This window comes from Anas platyrhynchos, chromosome 20 (genome assembly GCF_047663525.1).
Source record: "Anas platyrhynchos isolate ZD024472 breed Pekin duck chromosome 20, IASCAAS_PekinDuck_T2T, whole genome shotgun sequence".
Lineage (NCBI taxonomy): Eukaryota > Metazoa > Chordata > Aves > Anseriformes > Anatidae > Anas > Anas platyrhynchos.
This window is the reverse complement of record NC_092606.1, coordinates 7,311,158-7,326,425: the sequence shown is the minus strand read 5'-3', so window position 1 is coordinate 7,326,425 and position 15,268 is coordinate 7,311,158. Positions and strand designations below refer to the sequence as shown.

At 42.9% G+C, this 15,268-nt stretch overlaps 2 long non-coding RNA genes across 3 annotated transcripts in view; one reads left to right on the top strand and one right to left on the bottom strand.

Moving 5' to 3' along the window:
* Nucleotides 1–15,268, bottom strand: part of LOC139999134 (uncharacterized) — a 68,048-nt gene that overhangs the window by 22,198 nt on the left and 30,582 nt on the right. The window contains exon 2 of the long non-coding RNA XR_011804239.1: nucleotides 1,710–1,889. This is a non-coding gene — a long non-coding RNA (uncharacterized lncRNA). The remainder of the gene's footprint in view (nucleotides 1–1,709; nucleotides 1,890–15,268) is intronic.
* The window catches only part of LOC119713293 (uncharacterized), a 43,041-nt gene that overhangs the window by 7,774 nt on the left and 19,999 nt on the right, over nucleotides 1–15,268 (top strand). The window contains exon 2 of one of the 2 annotated variants that reach the window (XR_005260387.2): nucleotides 3,846–6,274. This is a non-coding gene — a long non-coding RNA (uncharacterized lncRNA). Of the gene's footprint in view, nucleotides 1–3,845; nucleotides 8,751–15,268 lie in introns of those variants that run through there. The other variant, XR_011804238.1, reaches the window with a different exon arrangement.

Sequence of the window (15,268 nt, the reverse complement as noted above, 5' to 3'; positions counted from 1 at the left end):
GAATTCAAGAACTACTTAAAAAAAATCAAATGTCCTCTGAAATGCATAGCTATTTTTAAAAATGATATACAAATACCATTTTTGATAACATATTTACCTAGGCCCTCCTCAGAGAGGGTTGCAACATGGTACATTCAGCATACCTAAAAGTTACTCCAGGTTTGATCACATTCTCATCTACACAAGCTCCACCAACACTGTGGTGGAAGAAGAACTTCCCATATTCGCTGACATGAATCTGACATCTGTTCATCACTGAGCCAGCAATAGATAGAGTCCTGCCATGCTGTGTGTGAGCTGCCAAAACACTTTGAGAAGAAGGAAGAGTTTGCTAAGTGTACAGAGAGATGGGCAAAGTCAAGCATGTCATGTTTTAAGCCAGCCTGTTGATATAGGAGGTTTACAGCTGTCATTAGGAAAATAGAGAAGGGGGCCAGGATTGTAAACTCACACCAGTGACAGCTATAGATCAGGAAAAACCATTTCAACACGACAGTGTTTTACTGTTGAACTGTTGGACTGAACTTCTGTTAATATTTATCTGCTTTGCTGATCTTTAACATTTGGTCTGCTGCTGGTAGCAAATACAGTCAAACCAGCCTGAGGCCTTCACAAGATAAGTGTGTTAACCGGTCAGAGTCATCGATTAAAGCCTAGCAAGTCATCCTACCAAAGGCATCTAGACCTAAAGGGGTCAATCATCGTTTGAGCTCTTTGGACTCTTTTGTAGATAAAGGCAGTGGGGAGGTCTGGATGCAATGGATGTGGCTCGCATGTGTGATATACCTACACTATGAATTTGATCAGTGCCTTTGACAGATGGAACAGCTTGATCGTGCAGACTTCTTGGTCACTGCTTCTCAAGTTCCCAAGAAGCACCCAGCCACCATTTCTACCCCATTTCTACCCACTACTGTACATACAGCTGAAACACAAAGAAGCAACAATTAACCGTGAGCACAGTGGAGTTAATATCTTTGAAACATACTGGTTTCAAGCTTTGCTTCTCCTTGGCAAGACACATTTGGAACACAAAGATACATAATAGTTTCTCTGTCAGTGTTGCTGAGGAGGATGAAGGTTCTCCCCTCACTTGAGACAGTTTCACAATAGCCTAGCTCCTTTGAACCTAATGAAGCTTTCCTCATACCATCTCTAGAAGGAGAAAAGATTCAGAGCCACTAGGAACTTAGAATCCTAAGACTGCTCTGTATTAGATTTGTAGCCTTGGTCTGCTGCGTGATGGTCAGAAGATTGAACTCTTGAACTGTTTGCTGGTTTTTAATTTTTTGTGAGTCTTTGAGTGGGCTGAATCTGGAAATGGTAACAACATCCAATGCTGGTATACCAGACAGTGCCTAGCATATCAGGCTGTAATACTGGTTGGAATATTAGATACCATGATGTACCTAGAGAAGAACAATTTCAGCAATTGTAAATGATTTTGCAAGGTAAAATTCTCACTGCTGTAACCATGTTAAACTACATTTTTTTAATTTTTTTTTAGAATCTCTTTTCTTTGATTGAGTTCAAGCTCTTTCTTTGGGATAGCATTTCAGTTTGCCTTTCTTAAGGTAGATAAGATTCCCATTATATATTTCACTGCATTCATTTTTCTTTGGTTTTCTCTTGCACAGAGAAAGGAAAACCTGTTGGTTTTCTCTTCTCTGATACCACATGCCACTTCTAATATGATTCAAGCAACCTACCTAGCTACATCCAAAAAAGGTTTTTCTCAGTTTGTCTCCTGGTCTGAAGTGCTGCTCAGATCTCTCTCACTGCAAGAAACCTTCCCCTCTTCTGCTATTCATCATAGCAATTTCACATGCTCCCTTCAGCTGTTCTCTCCATGGGTTGGTGAAGCTGGTACGGTTATTATCCTCTTTATCCTGTACAAAGTAAAAAAAAGATTATTTATGGATAACACTGGAGACCACCCATGTAGCAAGAAAAATTGAGAAAAACCAGTTGTTTTCATGCTCAGGGCAGTTATAAGCATACATAGCTTGGATTAGACGATCTTTCCCATTCAACTTCTGTTCCTCAGTAAATATTTGTGACTTTGCTGATAAAGCAACGCTGGGTTTCTCAGCTGGATTTCCATGTGGACAATAAGCTGTGGGACTTGAGTACAGGATCTCATTCTATAACACTATTTCTTGAATAGTCAGTTGTTCCATTCTCTATCTTGGTCATGAAAAATCTTTTCAGGAATCAAATGGCAGAACAAAGTCACTAAATACAGCTGCTTTAACTGTGTTATTGATTGCTGCTTGTGAGGCCCACAGCTATAGATGGTAAGGGCTCAACGCCATTAAAATGATTTCTTATTGTGACCTAAATGCAGGCAATTCACGTTCAGGAAACTGCAACATTGCACATTTAAGAATACATATATTGTGTGGTTTCTATTTGATGCACAGTATCTTGATTTAGTTCTGTTGTACTCATGAGCAAGGCACATTGCTTCTTTGTGCCTGCCCTATCTACACAGCCTAGAAGCTCCTGAGGACAGTCACCACGTGGAAGCAAGCCACCCCTCATGTGGCCAGCTTGGGGCTTTGAACTACATGAAGGTGAGAGGTAGCTTAAGACAGCCTTCATGCCAGCAGGAACTGTGACCAGCACCAGCTCTGGTGCAGGACTGCTGATGGATCTGAAATCCAGCTGGCCAAGGATGCTGACTCTGAGGTCAGTATCAGTGGCTTGCCTCTGACCCAGCTTTCCATTCAGCCCAACACATTTTGCAACGGGATGCCTGGAGAATTGTCACCATCTGCCACCTGTAAATTGTTTTCCAAATACCTGCGGCTCTTCAGTGCGCATAATCTGCATCCAACAACTAAGCCACAGGAAGGTTTGATACTTGGCTCAGGGGTCAAGACTGTTGGCCACTTCTAAATTCACTAGTTTGCAATCACTAAGTTCTTTCCAACAGGAAAAAAAAATGAATAAATTAAATTAAAAAAAAAAAGATCCATCTTTAAAAGAAAAGAAGCGTAGGAAGATAAGGGTGATTTCAAACTTCAATTTTACATTTTTTTCCCTTGCTGAATTAATAACAACCCTAAGACAACCCTTTCACCCACAGATCTGCTATACAAAGGCAACAAAAACGTCACTGACACCACTTTACAGCTAGAGAAATGGGAGCAAAAAGGGGAAAGTTATTTAGCTGAGAAGCCCTCAAGAGACCAAGAGCAGAGGTAGAAACATGAACAGTAATCTGCCGAGTATGAAAGTTGCCCCACGTACATGCTGCCTGTAATCATCACACTTCTAACACCAATAAAATCTTTGTTTAGCATTCTTTGTCCTTCTGCTACAGACAGACTCATGCAAGAGCTGTTTAGCCCTCTCTGACCCCCTTATCTCTCCTTCTCCTCCCTCCCCAACATACACATTCCGGGTTAGTCTTCATCTGACAGCAAAAGTCCCGTTAGGATGGACTTACGGGTTACACTACTAAAGTTTCTTTTTTTCAAAGGTCTCTTTCTTGCAGTATTGGCTCTGGTATTTAAGAGAGAAATTTTATGTTTTGTGCAAAGTGAGATTAGGCATGTGGGAGGTTCAGCGTGTTCAATAGGTAGTTGAGACAACATCTTCTATATAAAGATTATTTCAAAATTGCACTCAGTGCAAGTTACAGTTGAATGCACTATTTAAATGCAGCCTTGGCTTTTTTGCAATTTCCTGCCCAGAAGAGCAGTTCTCTAACTCTTTTGAAATAAAAAGACATAAACATTGGAAGGATGTAAGCAGTCAATTGACCTCAACAGTGCTCAGCCCTGGTGCTAGTCAGGAATTTTCCAACAACTTTTTTTTTTTTTTTTTTTTTTTGACAGAAAATGCTGATCTCTCAAAACTGGAAATCTTTGTGGGAAAAACATCAGTTTCAACAAAATGCTTGCTGGGAAGAATCTTCCACTCCAACTTGAGACGGATGGTCAAAACCTGATTGGGAAAGGATCCTCGCACAGCCAGCAGCCCAGCGGTTAGCACATTCCCCGATGATGTGGATTTATACCATCTGATACAGGAAAGATTGAGATGGCTCCAAATAAAGCAGAGCAAGGATTTAACATAGTCTTCCCACAGGCCTTGCAAATGCCCTAACATCTGGGTTATGGAACACTGTCTCTCCTCTGCCCCAAGGAATGGGATTTTATGAGTCAAAGCCAATCCACCAGGAGCAATTTTGCATAACAGATCGATCCTAGCCAAGGAGATGTTGTAGATCATAGACTTGAATCCTGGTTTCCCACATCTTACAGGAACGGCCTCAGAACTCAGAGCTGAACCTCTCTCTGTTCACTTGCTCTCTCTGTACCAAGAGGTCCTATTTTTATTTTGATGAGAAAAAAATTCTAAAACCTCCACATTTTTCCTGAAACAGATGTTTCACTTTCTAGCCAGCTTTACTCAGCATTTTGTAGAAGAGAGTCCTTGGTCTGATACCAGATGTTTAACATCTGCCTGACTTTGGGTTTTCCACTGCAGCCATTTCTTTAAAAAGTGGCCAACACACAGAGAGTGAGAAGTACTTTCTATCAACCACAATAGACTGTAAATCAGATGCCAAAGTTTTTGACAACTCCCCCAAAATGTTCTCGTGTTTTTTCAACAACAAAAAGATAGCTTCTTTACAATAAAGCATCATTTAAAGAGTCATTGCAGGAGCCCACATTGGAAGCGAAGGGGTCTGATGCTTTGCCTTCTGTGCAGTGCTGGTCTTTAACGCCTGCTTTGTCTGTTCCTGGTCTCAGAGATAACTGGTACGACTTGTGCAAGACCCTTGCATGGCTCGAGTCAGCTGATCTTTTTGCTGCAGCTCTGCAGCTACCGGAGAGCTGGCTTGCACTCCCTTCAGCTAGTGACTGCTCCTCACTATGGTCTTAAATATTGCAAGGTAGGGTGGAGAAAAAGGAGGAAAGGATAATCTGCTAAAAAACACTGTGACCTCCTGGTATTGAGGGAGGCAAGGAGCGGTTTTCTCAGAGGGTCAGAGAGGTACCAAGGTGTAGCAAAGACCTGTGAGATACAGCCTCCTCTGTTCCTCCCTTTGGCCAAGGCTGGAACCCTCTTTCCGAAAGCACTTGGGCACACAGGAGGAGTGGCGCTGACAATTGTTTCTTTAACCAGTCCTACAGTTTCCATCTGGAAAAGAAGCTCTTTTCTAACTCAACAGTATAAACTAATGCTTTGCTCGGAGCTAATCCTTCTTCTAAATTAGGAACTGAACTCATCAGTATTTACACAGAAGTAGCTGGTAGCTGGATGACAACCTCAAGGAGCATTAGCTGAAAGGTGCTGAAGAGTAATAGCATTATTCTATCATTACTACAAGAAGAAAAGGAAACTGTACATCACAGGGAAGGCTGACCAGCTGCTAGCATTACATAATAGATGGGTTCATTGTTGATTCAATAAATGCTAAGAATACAGAAATTTATCTAGAAAGCCAGATACTCTTGTGTCCACATTAAGGATTTACCAAAATGTATGGTTCAAACACACTATATATTTCTCAGTTAATTCTCTTTGCATGCTGGCTTACTTCATATCTTTTTTCCCCCAATAGTATTTTTTCAGAGAAATATAAATTGGAGAGGAGAAACAAAAAGTGTGTTTAAGCAAACAAGCACTTCATCTCACCAAAATAATTGAGAAAAAAATAAAAATCATTTTCAGACTTTACAAGAGCCCAGCTCCACACAGCACCTACTGTATCTGAGGGAGATTTAAAACTTGAATACAGACAGGAGGCACATCACAGCCCACCTTCAGAAAGAGAACAGCTGCAGCTGAAGGGGAAACTGGAGGACTAATGATCGTTTAAGTACTCTATTGCTGCTGTCAGGATGTTTACAACACAGCACAGGGAAGATGCACAAAAGGACTCCTTAGACAAATGCTGAGTATATTGACGAAGGATGAAAACATCTTATATAAAAAAGTCAACATTTGTTAAATAAAATACAACACAGTAAAAACACAGTGCTGAGACTACCGCTCAATTCAAAGTGAATCCAGGCAATTTCACAGGTAACTGGAAAAAGTAGTGGGAGAGAGAGAAAACTTGTGCTTCTGACAGACACCTGGTGATTACAAATTAGAAGTGGATATTTACTGAGATAACATTACCTACTATTGTAATTTCTTGCATCTTTGTTTGCAGAATGTAGTTCTGGTGACTGGAGGTGTAAAATACTGAACGCTTGTATCCTCACTTGGAAAACAGAGATGAGGAAAAGGAGTCCCATCTGTTGTGCAGGTAGGCATGAACGTACGTCAGAACACGGACATGAACATGTTTGGCAAATACAGCGTGTGGATGGAAGCTTTGGGATGCTGATAACAGGAGCAGAGCCCTGGCAGCCCTTTCACCAGTAAAGCCTCTGTACACTGCAGCTGTACGAGAGACCTACGGACAAATAAGATACCATGCGGTAATCTCACCGCGCTATCTAAACTCTGGTTCCAGCTCCTTTGCAGGAGGAGCAGACTTTCCAAGAGTTCAGCTGCCATTTAAATAACAAACCAGGTATCTTGGTTTTCCAGAGAGCGTGAAAAATCCCAGCTATCACCGCTCTATATCCTGGAATCTATCAGCATAGCAAACTGTACTTCATTTGTAGCTGCACAGCTACATCAATTTACACTAGGCAGGGAGCTTCTGTTTCCAAACAGACCATGAGAGAGTTACGACCCACAAATCAGTCCAGAATATCCTTGGCTCAGTTTCAGGATGCAAAAACGGCTTTTTCTCTTCAAAATATTAAAATTGAATGATCTAGTGAGGAGGCCTTTTCTACCTATTTTGGTTATGGGTCTTTTGAGAGGTTGTTTTGACTATCAAGTAGCTTTTAGTGGTTATCAGTGACCACAAGATCAATCTACACTCTTAGAAAATAAATACAATTCTTGTTTACAATAAAAAGCAAACGTGCAAGTAGAGAAGAAAAGAAGAGAGAACAGGATTAATAAATTACAATTGTTAGCAAGGACTAACATGTATCAAAAATGGCAAATCCTCTGGAGTACGGCTGAGCTTCTTTTATTCAGGTCAATGACTCCTTTTGCGATTCCCTTCTCTAAAAATGAGCATTTTTCAATGATTTATGTATAATAATCTCCACATCAGCATATCTTATTTTTCACTATTTGTTTGTTAAACATGCAGCAAGACTCTCATACTGAAGCCCTTAGCCTTGAAAATACAACTGGGACAAAGGCATAAAAATATACATATAAAATAGAAATATTTATTAGTAAAGCTCATGTTTATGTTTTGACGTGTAGGTAAGGAAACAAAAAACACACCATTTTAGATTGCTGAGCAGTTCAGACTTTAATGGTGTGAGTGTCAGACAGATACGTGAGGGCTGGTTATTAAGAAGAAAAGAAAATCATCCATCAGAGGCCACCCGAGCAGGAAACTGCAGTAAGCTTTATAGGGGCACCTTATCCTTGGCCTTCGAAGCACGTCTCTCTGCAGCCTGTAGGACTCGGAACGGGACACAGAAAAAGACTGTTATTTGCATTAAGATGACTCAAATCAGTTTAAACAGATCTGCAAATTCTCCAGCTCAGGGTGGGTTTCTCACAACCAAGAACTTCATCACAGAAGATTTTCAGCTACCTCTGCTCCTGCCCGGTTACCTATATAAAACCCACATTCTCCCAAGTGCTCGCCCACCTCTGCTTACCCACCCCAAGTGCCCATTTCCAGTGCAGGAACTGGCACACTGATTTCTTGAAAACAATTCAGACCTCTAAGAAGTGGACACCCCCCTTTCATTAAAAAGACTTTTGCCATCCAATCAAACCGGGAAAGAGCCCTGTGACAAAAAGGATGACGGATGTGATTTTCCAAGAGTGAATCTAAAGACTGAAATAGCATCTACAGAGAGGACCAAGACCACCTCTTACCAGGCTAGAAAAGTCAGAGCAGATCTCAGGTGACCCTTACTATGCATGCCCCATTGGATTATTATGCTGGTAATCCCCTAACTGGATTTCCACCATTTCCACTCATTTCCACCCTGAAGACTTTAAAAATGCAGAATTCACATATGGGAATATCACACCGGGCAAAATTGCACTGCATATGAGAAGTGACAGCTCTTTGGAGGTTGTAATTTCTTATAGGAGCTACTCAGATAATTTTGATTGAATACAAGTGACAATCCCAACAGATTCCATTCGCAGTACAAATTACCTTTGTTTCCAGCTCTGTCCGTGCCCTGCTCAGGAGCGAGACAGATCTGAACAGAGCACAAAGAGGGGCCTTCCCCTTCACACCTTTTCCAAGGGACTGTTTGTAGGCATGAGCAGGATGGAGCACAAAGAAAGTGGCCTCGTTCCTGCTCGTACGGTACCTGTCCCCCAGCGAGGAGGAAGATTTCATTCTCTGCGCTGCCGGTACAGAAAGTTTCACCAACGTGAAATCCATTTTTAAAGTCCCGGGGGATGGAGAGGGGCAGAACTGATAGATGAAATGGCACATTTCCAGCACCTTCCAGCTAACAGGCCTGTCCCACCCAGCCAATCTCTGGCCAAGGCTTTAAAGACAACCGAGCCTTCTTACTAGAGCTGTACTCTCAAAATTGACTGGGTACTAAGTAGGCACTGATGTCCATAAATATTTCACAAGGAAAAGAATGCATTTCCCAAGCATTGACTAGCTACATATATTATTTATATAAAACCATAACTTAAGTTGAAAAACAATAAATGCTTCAACAACATACCTACTCACAACCTGCTCCATTACTAAGTAAAATGGCCTCTGGCTCTTCCTCAAGACCTCACAACCATGCAGAAATACAATGAGACCTGCACATAAACATGACCTACAGAGGTGGAGCACGGGATTGTGGTCACTTTGCCCATACCAGTTAGCTATACAATTACTTGGGCAAGGGATCATAAAAGCCTGACATTCATTTACATGTTCTATTTGTATTATACTTTACACTCCCGTTTGAGATCAGGTCTCCCACTCCAAATAAAGGGCTGACGATGCACAAGGAAGTGGTGTTATCTCCTAGTTCATAAACAAAGGGTTAGAGCTCAGGGAGATAAAGGACTACATTTTCCACTGCCATTCACCCAGCAGAGCTCACTGATAGCCTTTTCGAGAGAAATAAGTTGCCACAAAAAAGATGAAGGTCAGCAAAACCAGAGATTGCACATTCCAGGGTCACGCCAAGAGACTGCTAAAGAGTTGGGAGCTGAATTTAGCCTTCCCACTTCCCAAATGACTTAGCTACAAGACTCCCCTTTCTTGGCAAATGATCGTCAAACAGTTTTTTAATGACTGCTTTGTCATTCAACCTATTCAGCTTTGTAAAGGAGGCATCCCAGAGGAGGTGCAACAGAATAAAGCTCTTTTGCCTGAAGCACTCGTAACATTAATGGAAGGAAGTTAATTCTGCTGCTGAAAAAGGGTTAAGTGAGTTTTGCTAGCTCACAACCACAGCTAGGGAGAAGGGAAAAGCTTTTGGAGGGGAGAAAGTAGATCTAAGATGTAGGCAGAGCCACCACCATTTATGTGTTTACCACTCAGCTGGCAGCTAATGGCCCATGTATAAACTCAGGATGAAAGTGGGTAAAATAAATTGCATTCTTTAAAAGAGCCATCTCTTCTTTCACTGGCACTGAAAAAGCATCTGAAACGAACCCCAGAAAGCTATTTTGAGTTTGTTTTTTTGGCAAGACACAGAAAGTGCCAAGATAAAGTCAGTCAATTCTGTATTGTGAAGAAAGAAAAAAAAAAAAGGCAATAAAAACAGTGGAAGCTCTGGAGACGAGACTCACCTCAGTGCAGACAGCAAGAAGGATATTTATGCACTATTTGTACCACACCAAGTGCAAAGTTTGCCTTGCATCGATTATAATGCACATTTCAAAGATCCTTCCAAACTTTGGCATAGCGCTGCTAATGTAGCAACACCAGCCAGCTGAAGAGACAGGGCAGCCCCTCTGGACAAAGTCAAATGGCACGTTCCTCGCCGCTCGACACTCCGAGACACCACGCAAATCCTGATAAGCAAGCAGGGCAGGCTGAAAGCTGCAACACGACAGAGCTGTGTTAGTCAGGGACCGTTCCCCGAGCATCGCCTGGTTGCTTCCGAGCTCTTCCTGCGTCCCCTTCACTGCCTGGAAGTGAGAGGACTTGGGTGCTGCTTGGTGTCACAGGGCTGTGCTGGGGCCAGGCGCCAGCCACTGTTAGCAGACAGAGGGGCGATTGGGATGTTGGAGATCTCCTGGAGGTCTTCAAAAGCCGGCTGGATGTGGTCCTGGGCAACCCATTCTGGGTGTCCCTGCTGGGGACCAGATGACCTCCAGAGGTCCCCAACAGCCTTAACGTCCTGTGATGCTGTGACTCTGATTTTGTGAGGCAAACCTGGCCGCTGTGCTGCCTCCCCCTCCATCACTGCTCAGTGGGGAGGGAAAAGCAAAAGGTTTGTGAAGGGACGGGGAAGAAAAGTGTCCCTGAGAGCATCCCCGAGCTCTGCACAGCACAGCAGGAGGGAGGCCAGAGCCTGCCCTGCTTTCTCCATCCCCGAGGAGCGGAGAAGGGCACGGATCTGCATCCCACCTGAAACACAGCTCTCAGGAGCGAAGCCCACTCACTCACTGCGGTATTACTGGTTTATATGGCAGGTGTGAAGTAATTCAGTTCGTTTGGATCCAAGAGCTCTCAACAACAGACAGAAAGATAAATAACCTTGGGAAATGGGGTGTTGACAAGCAGAGACTTGTGGAAAGTGACGGGAAGGATCAGGAACCTGCACACCCAGCTCCCCGCTCCCTCAGCAGTCTCAAAGCACCCGCTCCATCAGAGCCTTGGCTGCTCTCCGCGTTTCCCTTTCCACTGACAAGGCATTTCAGGGAAGCTCTGCTACGGTTGACGTAGGCAATCAGCCCTTGCAGCCAGTCCTTCCAAGGCCTCTCCTCATGAGGATTTCTGATGGCCGCTACCATGATGACATGCCCAGCCCTCTGTTGCCACCTCACCATAAGGCCAGGCTCCATTGATGTTGCTTCTTTGCCCCAGGACCGCTTTGCCCCAGCAAACTGGTCCCACCAGCTGAACGTGGAACCAACCAGCAGGAGGTAGTGAGCAACCCAATGCCTTCAAAGGATTATTCGACTGCGTGATCGAAAATCTGAATGCATCCCCAGCTTGGCTTCAAGCCCCGACATCCAACACACCTCCAGGTAGCTGCTTGCTCTGATTTCTGCAGCAATAACATCTCAGCGACCATCTTATAGAACCGAGTTAGATCCCTGGGAGGTTCACCTGAACATCCCATGTGCACAATGTCCGTATCGCCTTATGGCCACACCACAAGTGATGCAGATTCCTCTGCACATTCTCAGCACAGCAGAGCCAACTTCATACCACGCATAAAAGAAGACAGAAGGATCACGTCCAATCCAAGTCCCCTCAACACCGGTCTCAAGCAGATGTGAATTTGTACAGGCTGCTTGTGAAGGCCTGGAAAAGGAAATCCTGACACAGCGGTGTGAAATCACATGCAGCTCTGTCACTCTAAGGGCTCACACTATAAAACCTTCATTGCTCCAATCCGTGAAGCAAAATGACAAATGACTCCAGTCAAAAGCTTGCAGTCAGGACCTAAATCTTCTACCACCCCCTTTCTGCGTGAATTAATTTTAGGTGTTCTGTGAGATAAATTGAATTTTGCACTCTTCCAACTGCAGAAATAGATTGTTCTAGTTATTAAAATAAATATATGAAAAAAAAAAAGTAAAAGAAAAATGAAATGCTAAAGTAGTCAAAAGTCACGTCAAAGAATCACAGTGGTACTCAAACACTGGTGCTACACTTACGTAGTAGCACCAAGAAGAAAAAAATAAATAAAACCATGCACACATCTTTTTTCAGGGAGTCTTTTTGGAGGCAGTTAAGGTTAAAAGAAAAGGCTGCCATTCAGCAGGTGTCATCGTTTATCCTGATAGCCTGCACTGCACTAACAGATTGACTTCAGTGGGAGCAGGAATGGGCCAAGAGGTTTTGCTCTTCTGCTTACACCTCCATCACTTTCAGTGCATTCTCTGATCAGTATGGGTTTTTCATGCCTAAATTACAGACTTTACCCATCATGGTTATCTTCTTCAGCCTTCCTCTGCCCTCTTCCTCAAGGCACCATTTTTCTCCAACTGACTGAGTTCAATGCTACACAGAAGACACTATAAAATCTTAATTGTCCAGGCAGCTGCAGTCGGACTTCCCAGGTCACAGGATGCAAAGTCCTTCTGAAGGCTGTCTTGGTCCCTCAGGTACCATTTACCTCCTTCCTCGTTGCATTACTACACATCTGGTTAACACACCTACCTTCTACCAATATTTCAGCAAGAAAAAGCCTTCAGGCAGTAAAAAGGAAAATACATGCCTACAGGGAAGCTGGGGAGGGACTCTGTCAGGGAGTATAGCGCTAGGACACGGAATAATGGCTTTAAACTAAAAGAGGTGGGTTTAGATTAGATCTAAGGAAGAAATTCTTTACTCAGAGGGTGGGGAGGCACTGGAACAGGCTGTCCAGAGAAGCTGTGGGTGCCCCAGCCCTGGAGGTGCTCAAGGTCAGGTTGGATGGGGCCTTGGACAACCTGGTGTATGGGGAGGTGTCCTGTCCATAGCAGGGGTTGGAATTGGATGGTCTGTAAGGTCCCTTCCAACCCAAACCAGTCTATGACTCCAAATAAATAAATGGATAGTTAGATATCAGATATTAAAGGCTCAGAGATTAAAAATAAGATACTGATATCTACACATTTGTATATTTGGGACCCCGAGACAATTAAGCAGGCATTATCACTTAAAGGGCGTGAGTCGTCCAACATCTCAGCCACCCATCAGACTAGGACCCCTCAGTGGGCCAATCTGACCCAATATTTTCAGGCATCTATTTTCTGACAATTGCTGATCAAGATCAACAGGGACTATTTGCTAGACTTGTAGAAAAAAAAAAAAACACTTTTGAGTGAGAGATGAGGACATTTGATTTTAAAGTATCTTTTTTAACTGAACAAACTTTGAAGACAAAGGTTTCATTTCATCTCAAAATATTTCCTTTGACTTGAAACAAAACTTTTCTTAATTTTTCGATTCAGCCAGCAAAACAAAAAAAAGATCAATTATTTCCACAGCGCTGCTTAGATTTGGGCTCTGAATAGATTTCAGTACAGAAGAAAAACAATCAAGTGCTGTATTGCTAACTCTGACCAATTAATTCTGAGTTCTGCAATCGTGGATTTTTTCTTAAAGCCCCAGCTTCTCAAATCATGTGATTACATGAAAATCTCAGCTTTCATTACCACTGAAAGTAAGTGTCTGATAATCTGGGTTGCAAACAAAAGCTCGTAGAGTGTAGCTCTAAAGGCTTAAACCCCCCAAACAAGCAAAACATTTATTTTTCCATCTTGCTAACTTAGAAGAAAATGAACCTCATGATTTGGGATGGATTTTATTTGTGATTTTTTAACTCTTTAGGCAGACAATACTGCCAATGACTTTCCAGGAGCTGTCAAGACAGATACCTCCACCCTTTGGGCTTTTTCCCCCTCTCCGCTGTCGGTCCCTCCCACAGCGGTTGCCCTTTGTTTTGGGGAAGGAAACCATCAGCCCGCTAGCTCCGAACCCAGCAAACAGTAAGAGTTAATTTGGTGCAATGTATCTCAGTGTAGTAACTGATTACATTTTTCCCCAAAGGAAACTTCAGTTAATTTGGTTAGTGACTCATATGCCAGGCTGCCAATTACAACACAGATGATTACACACATAAATTCACGTCGGAGTGGCTCAACGATCACAGGGAAGAAAAAAAAAAGAAAAAAGAAAAAAAAAAAAGAAAAAAAAAAAAGCAGCAGCAGCAGAAAAGAAAAAGAAAAAAAAAAAAAGCAGGCTCCCCTCTACCCTCCCAGGAATGGGGTGGGGAAGCACCCCACCCTCCAGGCACTGGGTGCCCACCAAGGCTGTCTGCAAGCGGGTGCCAAAACCGACGAGAGCAGGGCACGCCGCCTCCGAAATGGCAGTGTCTTCTAGCTTTCCGTTTGGGATTTTCATTGCAGAAATGTGTTGCACACTCTCTAAAAGATTGTTTGCCAGTATCATTAGAGGAATCCATATACAAAGAGAGCAGGAAGGAGGTTAAATGAGCAGTGCTTGGCAGTACATCAGTAAATCATTTAAAGATAACCTGTGCATACCAATACAAAAAAAAAATCCAATTAAAGTAACTTATTACAAACCTAGTCTTCTTTCTGAAGAGCTTTAAATTTTCTAAGGAGGAGTGGGAGAGAGGGAGGGAAGAAAGAGGACAAGGAGTCGGAGTCTGATACTGCAACAGGAGGAAAGCCCAAGTTAGGCAGTAGGAAAGAAATCCCTCCATGCCTCATCAATTGGCCATGCAATCAATAGCCAGGGAGCTGGCCAGGCTCCTGAATACATACATACAGAGAAAACTGGACTTTGTACTTAAGAGCAATAGGAAGCTCAGATATTTGGTGGCGTGCGTAGGAGGAAGGTGTTCTTTTATCTTCAATGAAAGATACTTCACCGGCCTAAAATGTATTTCTATCTAGGCATTCCTCTAGATAAACAGCTGCAGACGTTTCCCTCACTCGGGGTCAGCAGGCTAGCTATAGTATAACTCACACAGTTCCTTGCTTGAGAGGTCAAAATCCTTTACAAACAGTAATTAAGCTTCGTGGCACCAGGGTATTATTATACCAGTTTTACAAGCGAATAAATAAAAGGATGTAGCGGCTAAGTGATTTGCCCAAGGTCATTAAGCAAGGCAGTGGCAGAATCAAGGCTGCACACCAATGCCTGGTCTCCCAGCCTCACCTCTCACCGGTAGGCAACTCCCCTACATTGGCCTTTATTAAATAACCATTACAAAATATATTAATTGTAATTTGGAACTATGTAAATCGACTCTTTCCCAAAAGACAGCAATTGGCTGTTAAATAAATACCGAGTGATTATTACAATCATATTTGCTGAAGGGTGGATCATCAGCGTAATGTGCTGGGTTCAATAAAAAGGTTATTGCCTGTCAAATAAACATGATGAGCAGAGCCTGGGCTGATGTGGAACGTATTCTACAGTCACCAGCCCTGGTGGGAACCGCAGCTGCTCAGCACCTTTCAGAGTCTGAGATCAAGTATTTTTTGTAATATGTAGGGAGAAATCCAGCACTGCCAAAGCAGAGAGATCTCCATTAGCAAAATA